Source organism: Netta rufina (assembly GCF_964035555.1).
Source record: "Netta rufina genome assembly, chromosome: Z".
Classification (NCBI taxonomy): domain Eukaryota; kingdom Metazoa; phylum Chordata; class Aves; order Anseriformes; family Anatidae; genus Netta; species Netta rufina.
In genome coordinates, this window is record NC_140126.1 from 10,150,405 (window position 1) to 10,169,350 (window position 18,946).

The 18,946-nt window shown below is 41.7% G+C and overlaps 1 protein-coding gene across 4 annotated transcripts in view; it reads left to right on the forward strand.

Moving 5' to 3' along the window:
* Positions 1-14,023: 14,023 nt before the first annotated feature.
* The window catches only part of LOC311221349 (oncostatin-M-specific receptor subunit beta-like), a 32,442-nt gene continuing 27,519 nt past the window's right edge, over positions 14,024-18,946 (forward strand). For all 4 annotated transcript variants that reach the window (XM_084305257.1, XM_084305258.1, XM_084305260.1 and 1 more), the window contains exon 1: positions 14,024-14,146. The gene's annotated coding sequence lies outside the window, so the exon portion shown is untranslated. The remainder of the gene's footprint in view (positions 14,147-18,946) is intronic.

Consider the following 18,946-nt stretch of genomic DNA (forward strand, 5'->3'; position numbering starts at 1 on the left):
TATCTGAGAAACGAGCAGTCTGCTACAACCTAATTTGGCAACAAAAATTATTCCATTTAATGCTTATCAAATATCTTCACAAAACTGTCTAGGTACTTCACCTCATTTGTTTGTTTGTTTTCCAATCAAAATGGCTATTTTTTCACTACTAGACTCAGCATTTATTATTATTATTATTTATTTATTTATTTATTTATTTATTTATTATGATAAGTGGCAGAAGTATTGAGAGCACGCTAATAGTGTATTTTCAGCTTATTTTTTTTCCTTTTCCATGAGAGAAAAAGCTGACATTGAGGCTTTCTTTAATGTTTCGTAAGTATTTGGAGACAGTGGTTTATTAGTATACAAAACTTCTATAAACACACCCCTGCAGTGCTTAAGAGGGCAGTGAGAATGAAATAAACTCTCATTTTCCCAAATTAGAAGCAGCCAAACTCTGTTTACCCTCAGCTGTACTTCTGCTTGGAAGGCACCACACAAAAATGAGAGTTTTTTTTTTTTTTGGGGGGGGGGGGGGGGGGGGGGGCAGAAAGCATCTTGAGTGCTTTTCTGCATGGACTTTTATTTAGATGAGTATGAAAATGTCTGAATCAGGAAAGCCACAAAAAAACAATGACGTTCTTCCACATTAATCAATGTATCAATGTGTCAATAAACATATGAGGCTGTGGAAATTTACAGGAATTTACAGACCTTACAGCATCTAAAAAACTTTAATGTATTAGCGTACTGCGCCACCTAGCCTTGGCTGGAGGGTATTAACTCTTCGAATTTGCTGACATTGAAGAGCATATCATCCAAGTGCATTTAAATACTGAGTACACACTGAAATACCTCTCCGAGTGACACAAGCTAGCATGAGGGTGATATTCTTCTAGCCTGTGTTTCTTGTGTGAAAAGCATGAGAACTAAATCAAAAAAGGTACCCTAGTAGAGTAAGACATGACCTGCACTATACATATGTCAGAAGAGAAAAAAAAAAAATCATACTGCCAAGTGATACAAGTATTCCAACCTTGTGCATGGCACACAGCCACACACCTTACATCAGCAGAAAAGCCACCAGTCGGCAGCACTTACTCTGCTCCGAGAAGCAGTGTGAGCAATGAAGAGAACAGAACTTTTCTCTAGTCTAAATTGTACCTGCATCAGAGTATTTATGATTTAACATGAGGGCTGGAATAACTGGTGTAGGAACAACCATAATCCCTCTAAACATGGACACCTGTGAGCATAGCCACAAACAGCTATGCTGACATATTCTAAGGGTTGTTTCTTCCAGAGTCTGCATCCCCACTAGTTAATGGTTGTTACCAGCATCAGCAGCTACAGAGACCTCAACTCCCAGTACTCTACAGAGTACCTGATTGCTTTGTGTTCTCAGTCCACTGTTCCATGGTCTGCTTCCAGCTCCTCTTATTCCACAAAAGCTAGGCTTTTCCAGCCTTGCCTAGAAGCAATGCTAAACCCAATACAGGGATGGAAGCGTGGACAGTGAGGTGGATTGAGAACTGGCTGGATGACAGAGCTCAGAGGCTTGTGATCAGTGGCACTGAATCTAGTTGGAGGTCTGTAGATAGTGGTGTCCACCATAGGTCTGTACTGGGCCCAGTCCTGTTCAACTTATCAGTGACCTGGATGAAGGGACAGAGTGCACCCTCAGCAGGATTCTCAACTGGGAGGAGTTTTGTAATACAGCAGAGGGCTGTGCTGCCATTCAGAGAGACATAAACAGCTTAGACAGCTGGGCAGAAAGGAACCTCATGAAGTTCGACAAGGGAAAGTGCACAGTCCTGCACCTCAGGAGGAATAACCCCAAGCACCTCTGAAGGCTGGGGGCTGACATGTTGGAGAGCAGCTCTGCAGGGAGTGACCTGGGAGTTGTGGTGGACAGCAGGGGCATTGGACTAGATGATCTTCAGAGATCCCTTCCAACCCTGTCCATTCTGTGATTTTGTGGTTCTGTGATGATTCTATGATGACACCATCGCTTCAGGTAGCCAAGAGATGATGTTCATTTCTACCATCCTCCTTGGACAGCCAATAGCAGACGATGTTCCCAGTATTACTTAAACAGCTCTTGATTTATCATGTGTGTTCCCACTTTCTTGGGCCAATTTCCTCATGCCTAGGTTCTTTTTCACCTTAGCAGGTGATAAGTTGTTCCTCAGTTTCTTGAGTGTCCACCGCTATGGTCTCTTCAGGGCATCCCTGTGCTCATGTTTCCAGGACTAGATTATCTTCAGAAGTCCTTTCCAACCTTTCTAATCTGTGATTCTTTTATTTGGCATGGCAAATAGGAAACCCTGCACTAATTGATTCAGATTGTTGCTGAGAGGTATTTTCAGCTGCATAACATCTGAGAATGCACACCTCTTCTTCTAGATATTTATTACAACACCAAAGAACCTACAAATCTAACTTCTGATTAATTTCATTGACTATTGTGAACTGACATATGAGCATGTTTAATAATAGTACTGTTTATAAAGGTAGTGTTACCATTTGGAGTTACTACTCAGTTGTTTATACATTTCACTCTTTTGGGCTGGAGTTTTCTATGCTAGTTATCTACTGTAGAGTGCTGTATATTTTTATTAAACTTCAGTCCAAATAACTTCTAAGAACAATTTTTAAAGGAAATCTGGAGACCGTTCAGAGCTGCTCCAATACCCTCATCCTTGCTACAGCGGAAATACTTACACTCATTATGAATAACTAGAATAGGTGTCTGAAATCACGATGTCAAACCCACTTAGCCACTATTTCAGATTTCTCAGTTCAGTCTACAGTTCACATGCTGAAACAGTGTGTGAAATAGACAATTCTCTCGTGGGTTAGAATAGCATAGCACTAATTCTGGAAAATGAAACACCTATGGAAACAAGTATTTTCTGCAGCAAACCAATACTCACCCTGTGGAAAATTACCCTTTGCCTCCTTACTTGTGTAACCAGCTGGCAGAGAAGTTTGAAGGTGTTACATCAGATCCTGTCAGCTGCTCTGTGTGTCCCAGAACTCAGGAATGGCCTCAGGCTAGTATCATGACACCAAAAAGACTTCAGAGAAGTAACCTTTGTGTCATCTCTTGCTAGCTGCTGTTTCCTACTGGAATACTGTTTTTTTTTTTTTTTTTTTTTTTTTTTTTTTTTTTTTTTGCAGCTGGCAGCATTAATGTCCATACATTGATCTGATCTCAGAGTATTCACTCTTAAATTATTGATTTTTGCTCTGCAAATGTTGGTCGGATTGGAACCTTATTCTTATGTGGCTCTCCTCTGGTTACCCTGATTTCATCTGTTCTATGCTGGATAAAAATGCATATCAACTAAAGCTCTTCTACTGTTACTGGCTTCAGTGGGAAGTAGACATGATTTCTGAGTCAGATACTGGGGTTTTAACAGTTCTTATATTGGGGTGAAAAGTCCATAGCGCAGCAAGAATCTTCCTGCTCCTGGGTATGCTCACCTCCATTGTACAGTCACTAAACACTATAATGTTTTGATCCCACACACACAAATCCTGGGCCCTGTTTTACATTCTGGCAAACTTTCTCACAGCACAAAAGCATGTACCCGTGATATTTTGAGCACACAATCTCTATATATGATAACTTTGTCCCAGCACATTGCATTCTGTTTACTCGCCTGTCCTTGAGTGCTCCATCACACTCTCCATATTTTGTCTAATGATCCAAATATGGAATGAATTTTAACCCATGACACCCACATAAAAAAAAAAAAAAAAAAAAAAAGTTTGCTCTTGATGTATCTTCCTCTAGTTTACCGCAAGATGGTAGCAGAGAGTTTCTCCTAGGAAAAACTAATGGAGAATATCCCGTGTCCCAACGAGTAGATGTTTTTGAGCCGATTCTATTTGGGATGATCCAGTAAAGCATACAGCATAAAGCATAAAGAAGTTCTTAGGCAGAAACCAATTCTCCCTCTGAAATCCCATCTAGTTATCCACTAACCTGGAAGTCTGAGTTCAATTGTCATCTCTTCATTCAAATTCCTAGAGCACTTAGACTTCACACACACAGAATTCAGTGTGAGGTGCATATAGCCTGCAAAAACGATTCTATGGTCAAACGTTAGCTGGAGGAATGCCCAGGAGGTCCATTTCTCAGGGTGTGATTATTTATGATTATTGCATGTTGCACATATTTGTCCCTCACAGGAACATGTTGAGGACATTGCCTATTAAAAAGTAAAGGCACACAGTCCTTTTTTACCAGCCTACTGGCCAGAATGCTCTGTAAGTGAATGCAGAGTGTTGTTCAGTTCTATCCTCAGTTGAAAGATGTTCAAACACTTGTTTGGAACAACCTCAAAGGAAGACTAAAGGATTGAATTCAAGGATGGTATAGATGGAGACTTGAAGTGATATATTAATTCTTAATAAATAAATACCTTAATAAAATTTTTTTAATATCATTAATTTTGTGCCATTATTAGTTAATGGCAAATAAATGATCTGTTTGTTTTTTTTTTTTTTTGCTTTGCTTTGCTTTTTTTTTTCTTCAGCAGTCCCATAGATTACTTATGCTACTGTGCTTTTCATTTTTAGAACAGACCTACACTTGTTAGCTGAGATTGTTATCAGATTACACACATATAACACTTGCACCATCTCTTGTTAAGAACCACAATTATTACTTGATCAAAGAAATATGCCTGGAGGAGTGACTGTTGCTGGAGCCACACAGGTTTGTGTACTACACATTGCAATTCGATACAAGCTCAGGCCCTTTACAGCAACCTCCCACAGGCAGAATGGAAATGTCTACAGAAAGCACAAAGCTTATTTATGTAGGATACTCAGGGTACACCAGCAAAACAAGTGCAGACCATTCCTCCTACATTTTGAGACACAGTTCATGTTGGCAGCCAAGAATCCTAGCTTGACTCCGAGCTAAGATGCCTATCAAGAGGCGAAGAATATTAGCTCAATCCACCACTGGTATAATTACACAGTTTCAGTGACTTTCCTCTGCAGCTGTGGGAAGACTGAAATTACTCACAGAGGAACTCCATGAATGCCGTTGAAATCTTGTTGGCATTCTGGCTACACTACAGAGTACACCTGATTCAATACACATTCTTCAGTCTAGTGCAGCTCAGCTTGAGAACACAGCGCTGTCCTTTGCTCCAAAATAGCACTGAATCTTCTGTAACTACTGATGTCAAATAGAAGTTGTTTCTGGAGGAAATTAAATCTTGCATGAGCAACACTTTTTATGGAAAATAATAGTTTGTTTTGTTTTGTTTTGTTTTTATGTTATGACTGTGCAGGCAGAAAGCAGTTAACAGTGGTTCACTGTTAAGAAGGAACAATGTCTTGAGAGGAGTTGCAAAGAATCTATCTTGTCTTTTAGCACTCAGCAATCTGATAAAACATAAGATGCTTATTGGATTTCCAAATGGTATGAAACTATGAAAGATCACAAGCACATTAGAAAACAGAATTAAAATTGAAAATAGACAAAATAGAGAAATGGAATATCAATAGGTAAAGTGCAATGTTGTAGTGTTAAGTAGAAATAATGAATTGAACAATCGGAATAAAGAGGAGCTGACAACATGATCTGTGACTTACAGAAGATCACAGGCAGATCTTCAGTCAACAACATCCTTCTGAAGAAAGAGCAAATAGACAGGTAGGAACAGAAGTGTCATATGTAAGAAAATACAGTGCTGATGAGGCTGGGAGTGTTGTGTCCTCTATTTCTTTTAGAACTGGACCTCAGGAGTGATGAGGATAGCAGTGATCACAATCAATACTCTTTAAACTACTGAAAGAACTGAGCTTATTCAGCCTAGAGAGGGATGACATGATCCTGTGATCTATCTTCAATATTTCAGAGGCAGCTGCCACACAAAAGAGAATAATTTGATCTCTATGACTTTGTAGGCAGAAAGTGGTGGGCATAAAAAGCTAGTAAGGACTTTTGGTTTACATATTAGAGAATTTTCAACTGCTAAGGGTAATTAGTTTCTAGCTAGAGATTGTCTTAGAAAGCAGTAGAATTTCTGGCAATTAAAGTTTTAAAGAATGTTCCAAGAATTAGGATGAGGGCATGATTCATTCTGCTATAGGGCTAAGGATGGCCTTTCAGACTCTTTCACACTATTTTAAATATAAATTTACAACTGAAAGAACTCCAGGCTTAAATTAAAAGTTACTGCATAAGAGATTCAACATATGTAGCAAATCTCAAGGAGATTAAGTGACACAACTGCTTTTCTTTTCTACTCAGTATCAGAATCGTAACCAAGCTCTTCTTCTTTCTTAGAGCAGGTGTGTTTGTTTTTTTATTTATTCTGTCTAGGCAAACATCAGCAAAGAGGATTTGCACAATATGCAGAAAGATCTGAGTATTTTCCTGGCTTGTTTATTTTTTTTTCCCAAAATCATGCCCACATGAATTCTTAGTGAGTTCAACCCTACACTGCCTGAATATGTAGGCAGACAATGTGAAGAATTCCTAACATTAGTACTATTATCAACAATCCCTGACTGAAAAAAGACACAAAAACAAAAATGCACACACACAGAGGAATTTCTTTATGTCTCTTACTTATCTGATGCATTGATCTTCTAATATTATGTCTGTGAACTTGCTGTTTAGAATCCAAATTTTGGTGCATTACCACTTAAGGTTTCTTACACAAGTCCAATATAGGCTGCTGTAGTATCCTAAATAGTAATCAGTTCAAAATTTGCCTTCCTAAAGCATAAGCTCAACACTTTTCACCCAAATGCTCCTAATAATAAAACCTGCTTATATTAGTATCTTCAGAAAGCAAAGCAAAGGAAAAGACATGACGTAACAATGCCAACCAACAGAAGCAACCAACAGACAGCAGTTTACACGTCAGTTTCCATGCTCTGCCTGTAGATTTTCTAGATCTTATGGAAACTGCCACTGGATCACTGAAGTCTCTAATGCCACACATCCCAGGGTCCTGAGGGAACTGGCAGATGGGGTTGCCAAGCCTCTCTCCATCGTATTTGAAAAGTCCTGGCAGGTGAATCCCCCAGTGACTGGAGAAAAGGAAACATTGCTCCCATTTTTAAAAAAGTTAGAAAGGAAGACCAAGGGACTACAGACCGGTGGGTCTCACCTCTGTGCCTGGGAAGATCATGGAACAGATCCTCCTGGAAGCAATGTCAAGGCACATGTAGGACAAGGAGCTGATTTGAGACAGCCAGCATGGCTTCACCAGGAGCAAATTCTGCCTAACCAATCTGGTGACCTTGGTGGCCTTGTAAGATGTAGTGACTGCAACAGTTGACAAGAGAAGACTGACTGATGTCATCTGCAAAGCTTTTAACATGATCCCACATGACATCTTTTTCTCTAAATTTGGAGAGTGAACCAATCAGTGGATAAAGAATTGGCTGGATGGGAACATCCAGAGAGTTGTAGTCAATGGCTCTATGCCCAGGTGGAGCCCAGGTGATGAGCAGTGTCCCTGATGGGTCCATCTTGGGACTGGTGCAGTTTAGTGTCTTTATCAATTACATAGACAGCACATCCTCAGCGAGCTTGCAGATGACACCAAGCTGAGTGGTGTGATTGACACAACAAAAGGAAGGGAAGCCATCCAAAGGGACCTGGACAAGCTTGAGTACTGGGGCCATGTGAACTGCATGAGGTTCATTTCTACAAATGGGACCTAACAGAGATATTAAAGATCAGATTTTCAAATGTAAGGGTCTATGTTACCATTAAAATTTTTGCATAATCCTACATTTTGTGTGGTAACAGGCACCAGTATACAAAAAAAAGATTGACTGCTTGTTCAGATTTCATGGGGTTGACTCGGATAACACATTTTTTGAAAGGTTCATTATTCATATCAACTTCTTGTATAGATATAGAGTTGTATAACTGAGAAGGTACACAAAATATTATAATCTACAAGAACTCAAAATGGCTAAAATGTCTGAAGACTGTAGTTGCAGAATACAGAATATTCATACTAAAGAAACAAATCTCAAGATAAGCTCATAAGGAGATGTCTCAGCTTTTTTCTTTAAACAAATGATCCAAATGGCATGTAAAGAAACACTGCCATAATGATTCTGATTTATAAACACAAAAAATAGCCTAAACATTGCCTATCCACTTGAGGTTTTTTTTGGCCACTGACAGTAAGCTGTCAGTAAATCGTCTCTCATCAGTGCTCACAGTCATCTCTCACAAATGCCTGTGAAGATCATGGAAAAGATCCTGAAAGCTGAGTGCTGCAGTTGATACAACAGAAGGAAGGGAAGCCAACCAAAGGGACCTGGACAAGCTGGAGAAGTGGGCCCACATGAACTGAATGAGGTTCAACAAGTCCAAGTGCAAGGTGCTGCACTTGGGTCAGTGCAATCCCAGACATGAGCACAGACTGGGAGAAGAAACCAGTGAGAGCAGCCCTGCAGAGAAGGACTTGGGGGCTCTGATGGACAAAAACCTCGACACGAGCCAGCGGTGTGTGCCTGCAGCCCAGAAGGCCAACTGCGTCCTGGGCTGCAGCAACAGAGGGGTGGGCAGCAGGTGGAGGGAGGGGATTGTGCCCCTCTGCTCTGTCCTGGTGAGGCCCCACCTGGAGTGCTGCGTCCTGGCCTGGGGCTCCCAGCACAAGAATAATGTGGGGCTGTTAGAGCAGGTCCAGAAGAAGACCACAAAGATGATGGAGCAGCTCTCCTGTGAAGACAGGCTGAGAGAGCTGAGGATGTTCAGCCTGAAGAAAAGACTCCAGAGAGACATCATTGAAGCCCTAGACTATTTAAAAGATGCTTATAAAAAAGATGGAGAGTGATTTTTTACATTGTCAGATAGTGATAGGACTAGGTTGAACAGTTTTAAACTAAAAGAGGGGAGATTTAGATTAGACATTAGGAAGAAATTCTTTACTCAGAGGTGGTGAGGCATTGGAACAGTTTGCCCAGAGAATTTGTGGATGTCCCTTCCCTGGAAGTGCTCAAGGCCAAGTTGCATGGGGCCCTGGGCAACCTGGCCTAGTAGGAGGTGTCCCTGCACATGGCAGGGGGGTTGGAACTAGATGATCTTTAATGTCCCTTCCAACCCAAACCATTCTATGATTCTATGGTTCAGCGTGCCTGCTACTGCCAGAAAGAGAGAGCTTCAGGATATCTTGACTTCTAAAAAGGTCTATGAACTATAGATATCTGCCAGCTATTCCTGATAAAAGGGTGTTTTAAGTTCTTCTTTCCATCATTCCTCTGAGAGGAAGGATGCTAGAAAGAGGTCTGTGTATGTAGGACCTCCTCTAAGGTCCTACAGATCCAAGAGCCTGAATCCTTAGTTGGAAGGAGGGGCAGGCAGCATGCGTACATTGGGTTGGAAATGGAGACTCTCATGATGGTGCTGGCTGAAATCTTGTAACTTCTGGCACCAGGAAGATGGCTTCTTCTATGCCTGCAAACGTGCAGCTACAGAATAGGCTCAGTGTCACAGATGCAGATGAAGGCTTGGGAACTCTGTTTAACAAAACATCAAAACATCTTGGAACTTTAGTCCAGGACACTGTGGAAAGAGAGACTGCTAAGGCTTGCCTGGTACTGACACTAGTATCTCATGCTGATCTTGCATGTGGGCACCGATGATGCTGTGAGAGGAGACCCTGAGTGTATCAAGTGTGAACATTTGACTTGGAAGCGATGCTTAAGGGCATGTGAACTCAGGTGGTGCCTCCTCAACTCTACCACAGAAGGGAAAAGGTGCCTTCAGGAAGTGGAGACTTCTGAGGATCAATATATGTTTGCACAGCTGATGTCAACACAAAGGAGTCAGATTTTATGATCATGGGACACTTGTTGAGGACTGCTGGGAGATGAGAGCAACCTGACTAAATAGGGCAAAAATATCTTTACCAACAAGTTGGCCATCCCAAAGAGATCTTTAAACTAGGAATACTGGGGAGAGAGATGATGACTGACAATGAAGTGAGGGAATCACAGAATCACAGAATGGCTGAGGTTGGACGGGACCTCTGAAGATCATCTAGTCCAGTGACCCTGCTGAGCAGGATCACCCAGAGCACATTGTGCAGGATGGCATCCAGGTGGGTTTTGAATATCTCCAGAGAAGGGGATTCCACGACCTCTCTGGGCAACCTCTCCCAGTGCTCTGTCACCCTCACAGTAAAGAAGTGCCCTCTCATATTCAGCTGGAACATCCTGTGCTTCAGTTTGTGCCTGCTGCCTCTCGTCCTGTTGCTGGGCACAAGTGAAAAGAGACTGGCGCCATCCTTAATACCCTCCTCTCAGGCATTTATACATAAGTGGGAAGTGGAGGACTTGTTGGCAGCCACCCCAGGCTTATGCACACATAAAGGAAGCTGAAAGCTTTATGGGTGAAGCTCTCATACTTATGGGAGAAATCATCATATCTGCATGCCCACTAGAGGTGATACCACATGGGGATCAAACAGGAGTCGTGATAGAGCCCTGTGTGCAGGTGCAGAGCTATGATAGTCCCTCTAATCTGCTGTGAGGAAACTGGAATACTGTGTCCAGTTCTAGGCAGTTTAGTTCAAGTGAGGTGTTGAGAAACAGGAGAAAATACAGCAGAGGGGTACTGTTGGGAATTGGCATAATTGTTCGATCTAAGCTTGCTTTAAGCAACCAGGGGTAGGCCTTAGAAATCTCAGGGCCTGCTGTAGCTGAGCAAACCAAGCTGCCAGAGTACCTGTGAGAAGCTCCCATGGCAATGACTCCCACATCGCCCAATTAAGGAACTCAGAAAATATTGTTACCAACAGCTGGCCTCAAGGACCAGGTCTACGTGACCGCTAATCACAAAGGGGGTTGTTTTCCTAACTTCTAATCAAAAGGGGGGTTCTTTTCTTGCAGGTGGTGTTATTTTCTTAACGGTTTGTCTGAGTGCTTTTGACCAACAATCTTGTGTGAAACACTGTCCACCCCTGTAAAATTCACTATAAAAGTTGGGCTATTCGGGCAATAAAATGGTGAAGCATGATCTGACTCGGCTGGTGTCTGTCGTGCTTTTGTCCGTGCTTCGCAACAGGGTACCAAGACTTAGAGCATATGAACTGCAAACATGCTTATTTATCCAAAGTGGAGGCTAAGAGACCACCTAAAGGCAACCTACAACTATCTGAAAAACAGTTACAAAGTGGACAAGCAACTTTTCTTGGAAACGGCAAATGAATAAAATAGAGAGAGATGACAGTCTGAAATTGTGCTTTGAGATGCTTAGGATAAATACTGGGAAAACTTCTTCTCTAGAATGAAAGTACAGTGCTAGAACAGGTCACCTAGGAAGGTTTTGAAATTGCCATTCTTGAAGGTTTTCCAGGCTTCCCAAACAGATGAATGCCTGCTTTGAATGGGAGTTGTATTATGGCCAGTTTGTTCGGACACTTTCAGGCAAGTGCAGACGCTCTGGAAAAAGAATATACATAATTAAAAATAAAGCAGTTACTTGTTGGCTAACACACACAAAAGCTAGCTAGAGTTTAATGAGCTATTAGACTAAGCATTACTATGCTGGCATGCCTAAGAAGCCTTTGCAGGGCAGGAAGGTGTGAAGAACAATGGGAAGGGTCACTTCCCATGGCTCCCTGGACAGGACTTTCAGCATTGCCCAGTTGTTACCCTCCACCAGCTCCATCAACAATGATGATAAGACATATTGTTTCCCAGCTAATCCCAAACTAGACTGACTAGCCTTCCCCAGGTGATTTTTCCTTTTAGGATTTTATAACTGTTCATGCTGGTGTTTTCCCTCCTGAATCCTTGAACTGCCATTGATCTCATGTCAACAGCCCTACTTCTCTCTGTATTTCTTCGTTATCTCTCTACAAATGTTCTCACAACTATCTCATAGCAGTCTGAGTTAAGGTTATGCAGCTATGTCATATCAGAGCAGGGCCCTGGACACATGTATGTGAGCAACTGTACATCTAAGAGGGGGTGGGGGAAATTCAGAGCTGAAATTAAAGAGAAAAAGGATCTCAGGCTGGAATGGATGTCTTTGTCTGTGCCTTCACAATCTACATTTATATGATTCAGTATACAAAGAACTTTGGGACCTAACTTGGGACTTCAAGTTTTTTAGACATTGTAACACTGTACATTGCAGTGCCAGATTTACCTGTGTGCTTTTCTATTATATTTCAGTTTTCCTGTCTCAAATATGAAAAATCTGGCAACTTGTTTTTTGAAATACTTTATAAATCCTTTATAAATATTATTCCATAACTTGATAGATATTTAGATACTAAACAGTAGCCTGAACTGATCAGTACCTAGACAGCAGTGAGAAGACAGTTCAGAAGTATGGTGCATTCAGAAAGGATAAGTTACTACATCGCTAATGCTAGAATTCCTAGATTATGTGGGTCAGTGTGGAAAAGCAGCATCAGTCATTACTGCTGCTACCCAGTCAGGTGAGAGGAGGCTAAAAACCTGGGGTCTTAAAGCAGAAGATGACATATATTATCTTTAAAATAGTATGTATATTTTTTTCCACGCCTACATTGAAAGGCCAAAAGGAGTTCAATTACACCCATTCAAAATTTAAAAACACGCTATAACAAAGTTGTCTTAATTTATTCCCTTTAGTTTTCATTACACGATATGCCTTTTTTCCGGCCAGTTTAATGTATGAACCTCCCATGTTATATTTATTGCATATTATTCAAAGCCTACTCTCACATATAGAATTGATAAATTTTCAGTATGCTTTTCTAATTATACTATCTAAACACATTAGAAGACAGAATTTATTAACTTATTTATTAACTTTATTAAGTTGCTAATGAGCATAAGGGAAAAAAAAAAAAGGAAAGAGAAAAAACATGTCAGAATTTTGGTATCTGATCTTTAGACATTTGTGACTTGAATTTTCAGTAGAACTATGCAGTTAGATGACCTTTTTGTGTACTTAACCCGTCTGCATTCTGATGGAGCAGTAAATGTTTAGTACTAGTGCCTCCAAACATCCATGTGGGCAATGCAAAATGAGTAACCAGTGACCATCTATGAAAAGTTCAGTTTACATGACTCACCATGCACAGGAACTCTATGGGCAAAATAGATGTAATTCTCCAGAGTGACACTGAAGAATAAGACTATTCTCTCACAGGAGATCATTTGCTTGACTATAAAGTAAAAGCATCGTGAAAAAAAAAAAAAAAAAAAAAAAAAAAAAAAAGGAAAGAAAACCTGACTAAAGCAGTAGGGTATTACTTAATAGTGGGTGGGGAACATCCCTCTGGAGAACAATTCAGAAGAAAATGATCAGGGTGCCTTAGTGCAACATGTTGACAGCATTATGCTATTATGAAAAAAAAGTAAACTATGTAAAAGGAGGTTGAAAATTCATACTGGCTGTGAGGGCTTCTCAGTCCACATCCTACTGAGAAAAGTAACCAAGGTCCAATAACTGGTGACAATCAGGAGTGCAATGAAAACTGACAGAATGCCTGAATAAAGTTTAACCTATAAAAGCAGCTTAGGAAAAAGTTACCAAGAGACAGAAGACTTCTTTTACTTAAAACTGCTACAAACTGGGGAAACCTTCACTTTGAACACACTGAGAAGGACAGGTGCTAGGCTTGAAGGAAGCCTTCTGATGGTTCAGTCACGCGATGGAAGTGGTGACCCAGCAAGCTTGGGGCACGTCCTTCCCCGAACACCTCACACCTTGCCAGGCGTGGTCATGAAGCACCGGGAAATGGATGTGGAGAAAGCCTCATCTCCCTCCCATGGCGTGGAGAGAGTAGAGTTCGGCCTGATGAACCATACCCTTCACCAAACCCTGGTTCCTCAGCAGGATCTTGGGCAGACAGCTGGAGGAACCGTGCCCTGGCCAGCCCAGGAGCCGCGGGGACACAGCCCCGCATGGCGTCCCCTCGAGAAGCGCGAAGATGGCGGCGAGCCCTGAGGAGCTGGGGGAGGCGGGACCCGCCCGCCTCCGGGAGGGCGGCCAGGGGAGCCCGGCCGTGCTTCCCGGAGCCGGGAGGAAATTCCTGAGGCGCTCCTCACCCAGCCTGCCCGCGGAAGGAGGGGCCGCCCTGCCCCGCTTCGCCGTCGCCCTTCCCGGCACGTCCTGCCGAGGGTAGACGTGTTCCCCCCCGGGTTCCTGAGGGAGCTGCAGGTGAGTTGTGCCGGGCTCCCCCTCTCCCTCCCAGCAGCCGGCCTCGCTGAGGGGGTTCACCCCTTCCCCGCCGCCTTTTTCGGGAGCAATTTCATCATTTTAGGGGTTCGGCGGCTCCCCGCTATTCCGGCCGCCCCAAAACGGGCTTCAGCGCCTGCCGCTCCCCCGCCACCGGAGCCATGAGGAGCAGGGATGCCGCCGCTGCCCGCCTGCCTTCGGAGCCCGTCATGAAGCACCCCAGGGCAGCGCGGGGCGCGAGCAAACACCGTGGGTTCCTGTCAGCTCCACCGTGGTCGGTGTGGCCGGGCTGTTTTGGGGCGCAACCTTTCCATCCCGCCTTTTTATGTAGACGTCGTGTGGCAGGGCTGGCTGCTGCTCCCGCAGCCCCTCGCACTGCGCGCGGACCGTGCCTGCAGCGCTCGGCGAGGTGCGGGCTGTGGCAGCCCAGGTGGCAGCGAGAGCTTACGGCTCCGTGTCCCTATCTAACGCTCCCCTTTAAACTTTCCTGGGTCATAGGAACTGAAAAAAAAAAAAGCCCCCTTTTTTTCCTCCCCTGTTTAATTAGATTTTTGTTTGGATTTCAGCCCTCGTGGGACAAATCAGAAGTAATGTTTTCCTGTTCTGGCAAAGCTCTTCGGAAGAACAACATCAAAGAGCTTTCTCTGTATCAAAATACAGGAGATAAAGTTATCCCTAAGTAATGAAGTGATTGTATGCGTATCAGACCTTAATTATATAAAATCCTTTCTTCCATATGCAGCTTTTTAAATCTTGTTGTTCACTCATTGAAATCTCAAAGGCTTTTTAGGAGCTTTCAGTGTCTTATAGGCAGTTGTATTTTCTGTAAATAAGCTAAGTGTTATTGAAACTATCTTTAAAATTACTTGGAGGAAGAAAACTTGAGTGCAAGGACTAAAAGCACTGTTCATCTGCTGTGGAATTAGATCTCAAATATTCACTTTTTTTTTTTTCAGGATTGTCGCAAATCACATTTTGTATAAACTGTGTGACATTTATTTTAAAGAATGAGCTGTTTAGTTGCAGGATGCTTTGGCAGATGCTACTTTACCAAAACTCACAAAGTTTCAGATGATTCGACACTGCTCCCTGCTTCGAGGGCAAGTAAAGCTGCCACAGTCAGCTCTGTGCTATTCATTTGCAAGGGAGGATGTGATATTGGGGATTGCAGAGTCAGGAGAGCAGCAATACACTTCAGTCCAGGGTCTTTGTGCAAATCGTTTACAAGTCTTTGTATAAATGCTTAGGTCATTCTAGATCTTTTTGGCACTTATCTAGTTATCTAGTTATCTGACTGTTTAAGAGAAAAAAATGCCTGCAGGGGATGAGTTAGTCTTCTCTACAGCTGCCTCTTTCTCTCTGGTGGCTAAGGAAGGAGCTTATAATGATAGGTTTTGATGCTAAACATATCAGTTCTGATAGTGACCTAGTGTTGCCTGGCAAGGATTGTGGTTCCTGTCCTCAGTCTGTTTTTCTGCTAAGTAGGACTTAGAATAGGACTATATGATGAAAAATGTCGTATGAATCCAAATGTTTGTTATTAGTTCATTTGCGTCAGTGACAGTCCTCTTCCACATCTGGTTTGGGAAAATTTGATTGATAGTGCCCATGGTTTAGTGTCTCTGTCTAATACTCTTCTTTAAACTTTTCTGGATCATAGGGACTGAAAATGTTTCTTTTCCCAGCCTGTGTACAAGCTTTGGCTCATTTCAGGATTTGGGTTGTAGGTGGCAGCTGTCTTAAACAAACAAAGGGTGGCTGAGAAATGAAAATTGTATGAAGCATGATTTGGAATATGTGACGTGACAAAGACAAGGCAGATCAAATCTATGGTGAATTAATAGCAGGGACCTCCTTTTCTTAGACACACGTGTATTCCAGGCACTGCAGCAGTATGTGCACGATACAGCTCCAGCTCCCTGCCGCTGGCTCATGAATGCCATGACCCTGATCCTGAAAGAGGTTTCAGTTGAATTTTGGTGCTTTAGTGCCTTGGAAGAGAGGTTTGTCAAAATGTTTATCTTAAGCATATTTACGAGATGAATAATTGGAATTTCTTTTTCCTCTTTTCCATGGAATCATGAAAGCATTGGCCAGCAAGGGACTTACAGTGATCATCTAAACAAACTTTTTTCTCTGAAGAAGAAACAGTTTAACTGAAGATATTTATTTAGACTATTTGCAAATTACCTGCAGGAAGAGATTTTATCTCTTCCTAAGGTAATTTGTTCCTGTGTTGTCTCCACTTCTTGAGTGATTGCTTGCAGTTGTCAGCTCTCTGAACAATTCCTATTGCTGCATAATATTATTATGGTTGCTGCCAGGTCTCCAAAATGTTCTGCGCTACTGATAAATCTATCAGGATTGATTACTGGGGAGTCCTGAATCCATTTGTACCTGTCTTATTACACCTCAGGTTACTTGGCAAGGGAACTTTTCCCATAGAAGGGTTGTAAGTAGAATATGTATTCAAGAGTGGAAAAAAACTATCAGTGGTGCAGGCTACAGTCCGACAAGACACCTGTCTACTTTGTTTCCTGCACAGAACTTTTAGAAAGGCAACAAGAAAGGGGGGGTAAAATGAAAAATTTCTTGTGCAGTTAACTTTTGTAGCTCTGACAGATCATTTTGTGCTCAATCATCCTCAGCCTAAGGCTTAGTATTTTCCCTGATTTTGTAGATCATTTCACATGTTGTTCCAGTAATTCAATTTCATCACAGAAATGAGAATTAGAGATACTGTTGCTAATGCTGGTGAAGAATTAGAGTGGACTGGGGAAGCTGGCAGACTACTTAGGTAAATTGTCACTGATACAGTGCTGCCTAAGAAAGTCAGAGGGGTGAAACAGAAAAGTTTGTTTAAAGCTTGTGTAGTGTTAAGCCAACAGATAACACTTGAAGATGTGTACTGCAGTGTAGAGAAAGTACATTGCAGTACAGAGAAAGTCACTGTCAACTGCTTTTGCTTTGTGTTCCTTGGAAACACCAGGCATTCTGTGGACCACTGTCTCCTTCCCATCTTAAAGTAATACCAAGAAAAAACATGACTAGCAGTATTTTGCATGTGTTTTGGGGAGTGGGCTGCACGCCATCTTGCTTTTTGCCTTGTCTCAGTAAGTTTTATTAGGTGCTGCCTTGCTAAATGTCATTTTTAATTTAAATGCGTCTATTTGTCTATGCTTTCTTTTGACATCCAGACATCTATGAGGCCTGGTGGCTCCTGGCTGAGAGCGTTCATGTGATTCTCTTCCAACAACCTTCACTGCATAGAGTAAATTTTCCTAGGTCACCAACAGCAGTAATTTAATCTTCTTTGCTTCCATTTGCATATTTCCCTGAGGAAGGAGAGTGGTGGATGAGGAAAGTAGAGCATAAGCAAGGAGAGAGAGAACTGAATGGCACAGGTGAGGGGTCAAGAAATCAGCAGGGTGACTGTAGAATGAAGACCAGTAGAAGAGGTTCTCATAAGAAAATTACAGTTGAAAACAGGTTAGCATCTCATGTATAAGGATATTCCTTATACATGATCCCTATTCATTTCATACATTTCATGCGTAAGGATGTTCCTTTTTTTTTCTTTCTTTTTGGTTTCTTTCTGAGAACCTCATTAGAACATTGGTTTGCATTGTAGTCAAATGTATTGTCTAAGCATAAGTATACTTTTCTGCAAGTATAGTAAGTATGTAAATCAGTAAATAGAAAATATTTTGAAGAAAAATCTTTTTTTTGTTGTTTTTGTTTTGTGTGTGTGTGTGTGTAAAATTGAAACAAACCAATGTGGCATTATTTTTCTAAAATAAATGATAACAGGCTTATCTTAATTTCTGTGTATATTATGTTATATTCACATTACAGAAGTGGCTCGTAGTGTAGTTTTATATATATATATATATTTTAAATCTTCTTTATGTTATCTGAGACCAATGTTTCACTTCAAATGTAAATACAAAATCTAAGGGCCTGATTGTGTCATCTTTGTATTGAGTCATGCTTCAAAGCACTGTGGAACTTTTGTGAAACTGTTCAGAATTCCTCACCAGTGAGACCCAGTGTCCATCTGAAGATGCGAGTTAATTTGTATAAACACAGAATAGTAACTGTGTAGGCACAGAGTAAGACGTCAGAGAGCAGAATTGTAACAGAATCATCAAATGGTTCTGTGGCTCTTTTAAGAATCTGTTCACTGTCTTTTTTGTTAAGAGTTCTGGAAATTGGGGAAAGTCCCTGAGGACTGGAAAAAGCAAGTGTTATATTCACAAAATGGCAAGAAAGCAAACCTAAGAAACTGCAGTCTGGTCAGCCTCACTTCAGTCTCTGGGACTATTGGGAAGCAAGTCTTTCTGAAAGCCACTTCCAGGCATGTAAGGGAAAAGACAGTGTTTGGGAACAGATGCTATGATACCAAGGGGAAGTCAAACATGAATGACATGATTTATTTCCCATGTTGAAATGGCTGGCTCTGTGGACAAGGGCAGAACAGTGGATGTTAATGATTTTTTTCACAGTATATATGTGTCCAAATTAAAGCAATAGATTGGTAGACTACTATTTGGAGGCAAAAACTGTCTGGACTGTTAGGCTAAAGGATCAGTTCTTCAAAGTCAATGTCTGGTAGACATTTGGAGTGGTGCCCTATTTGAGCCAGTGCTACTTAACGTCTTTATCAGTGCTCTGGACAGTGAAATGAAGTATACCTTTAAATAGTTGGCAGCTGACACCAAATTGATGCAAGTAATTGATACTCCATCAGGTAAGGATGCAATTTATAGGGACCACAACAAC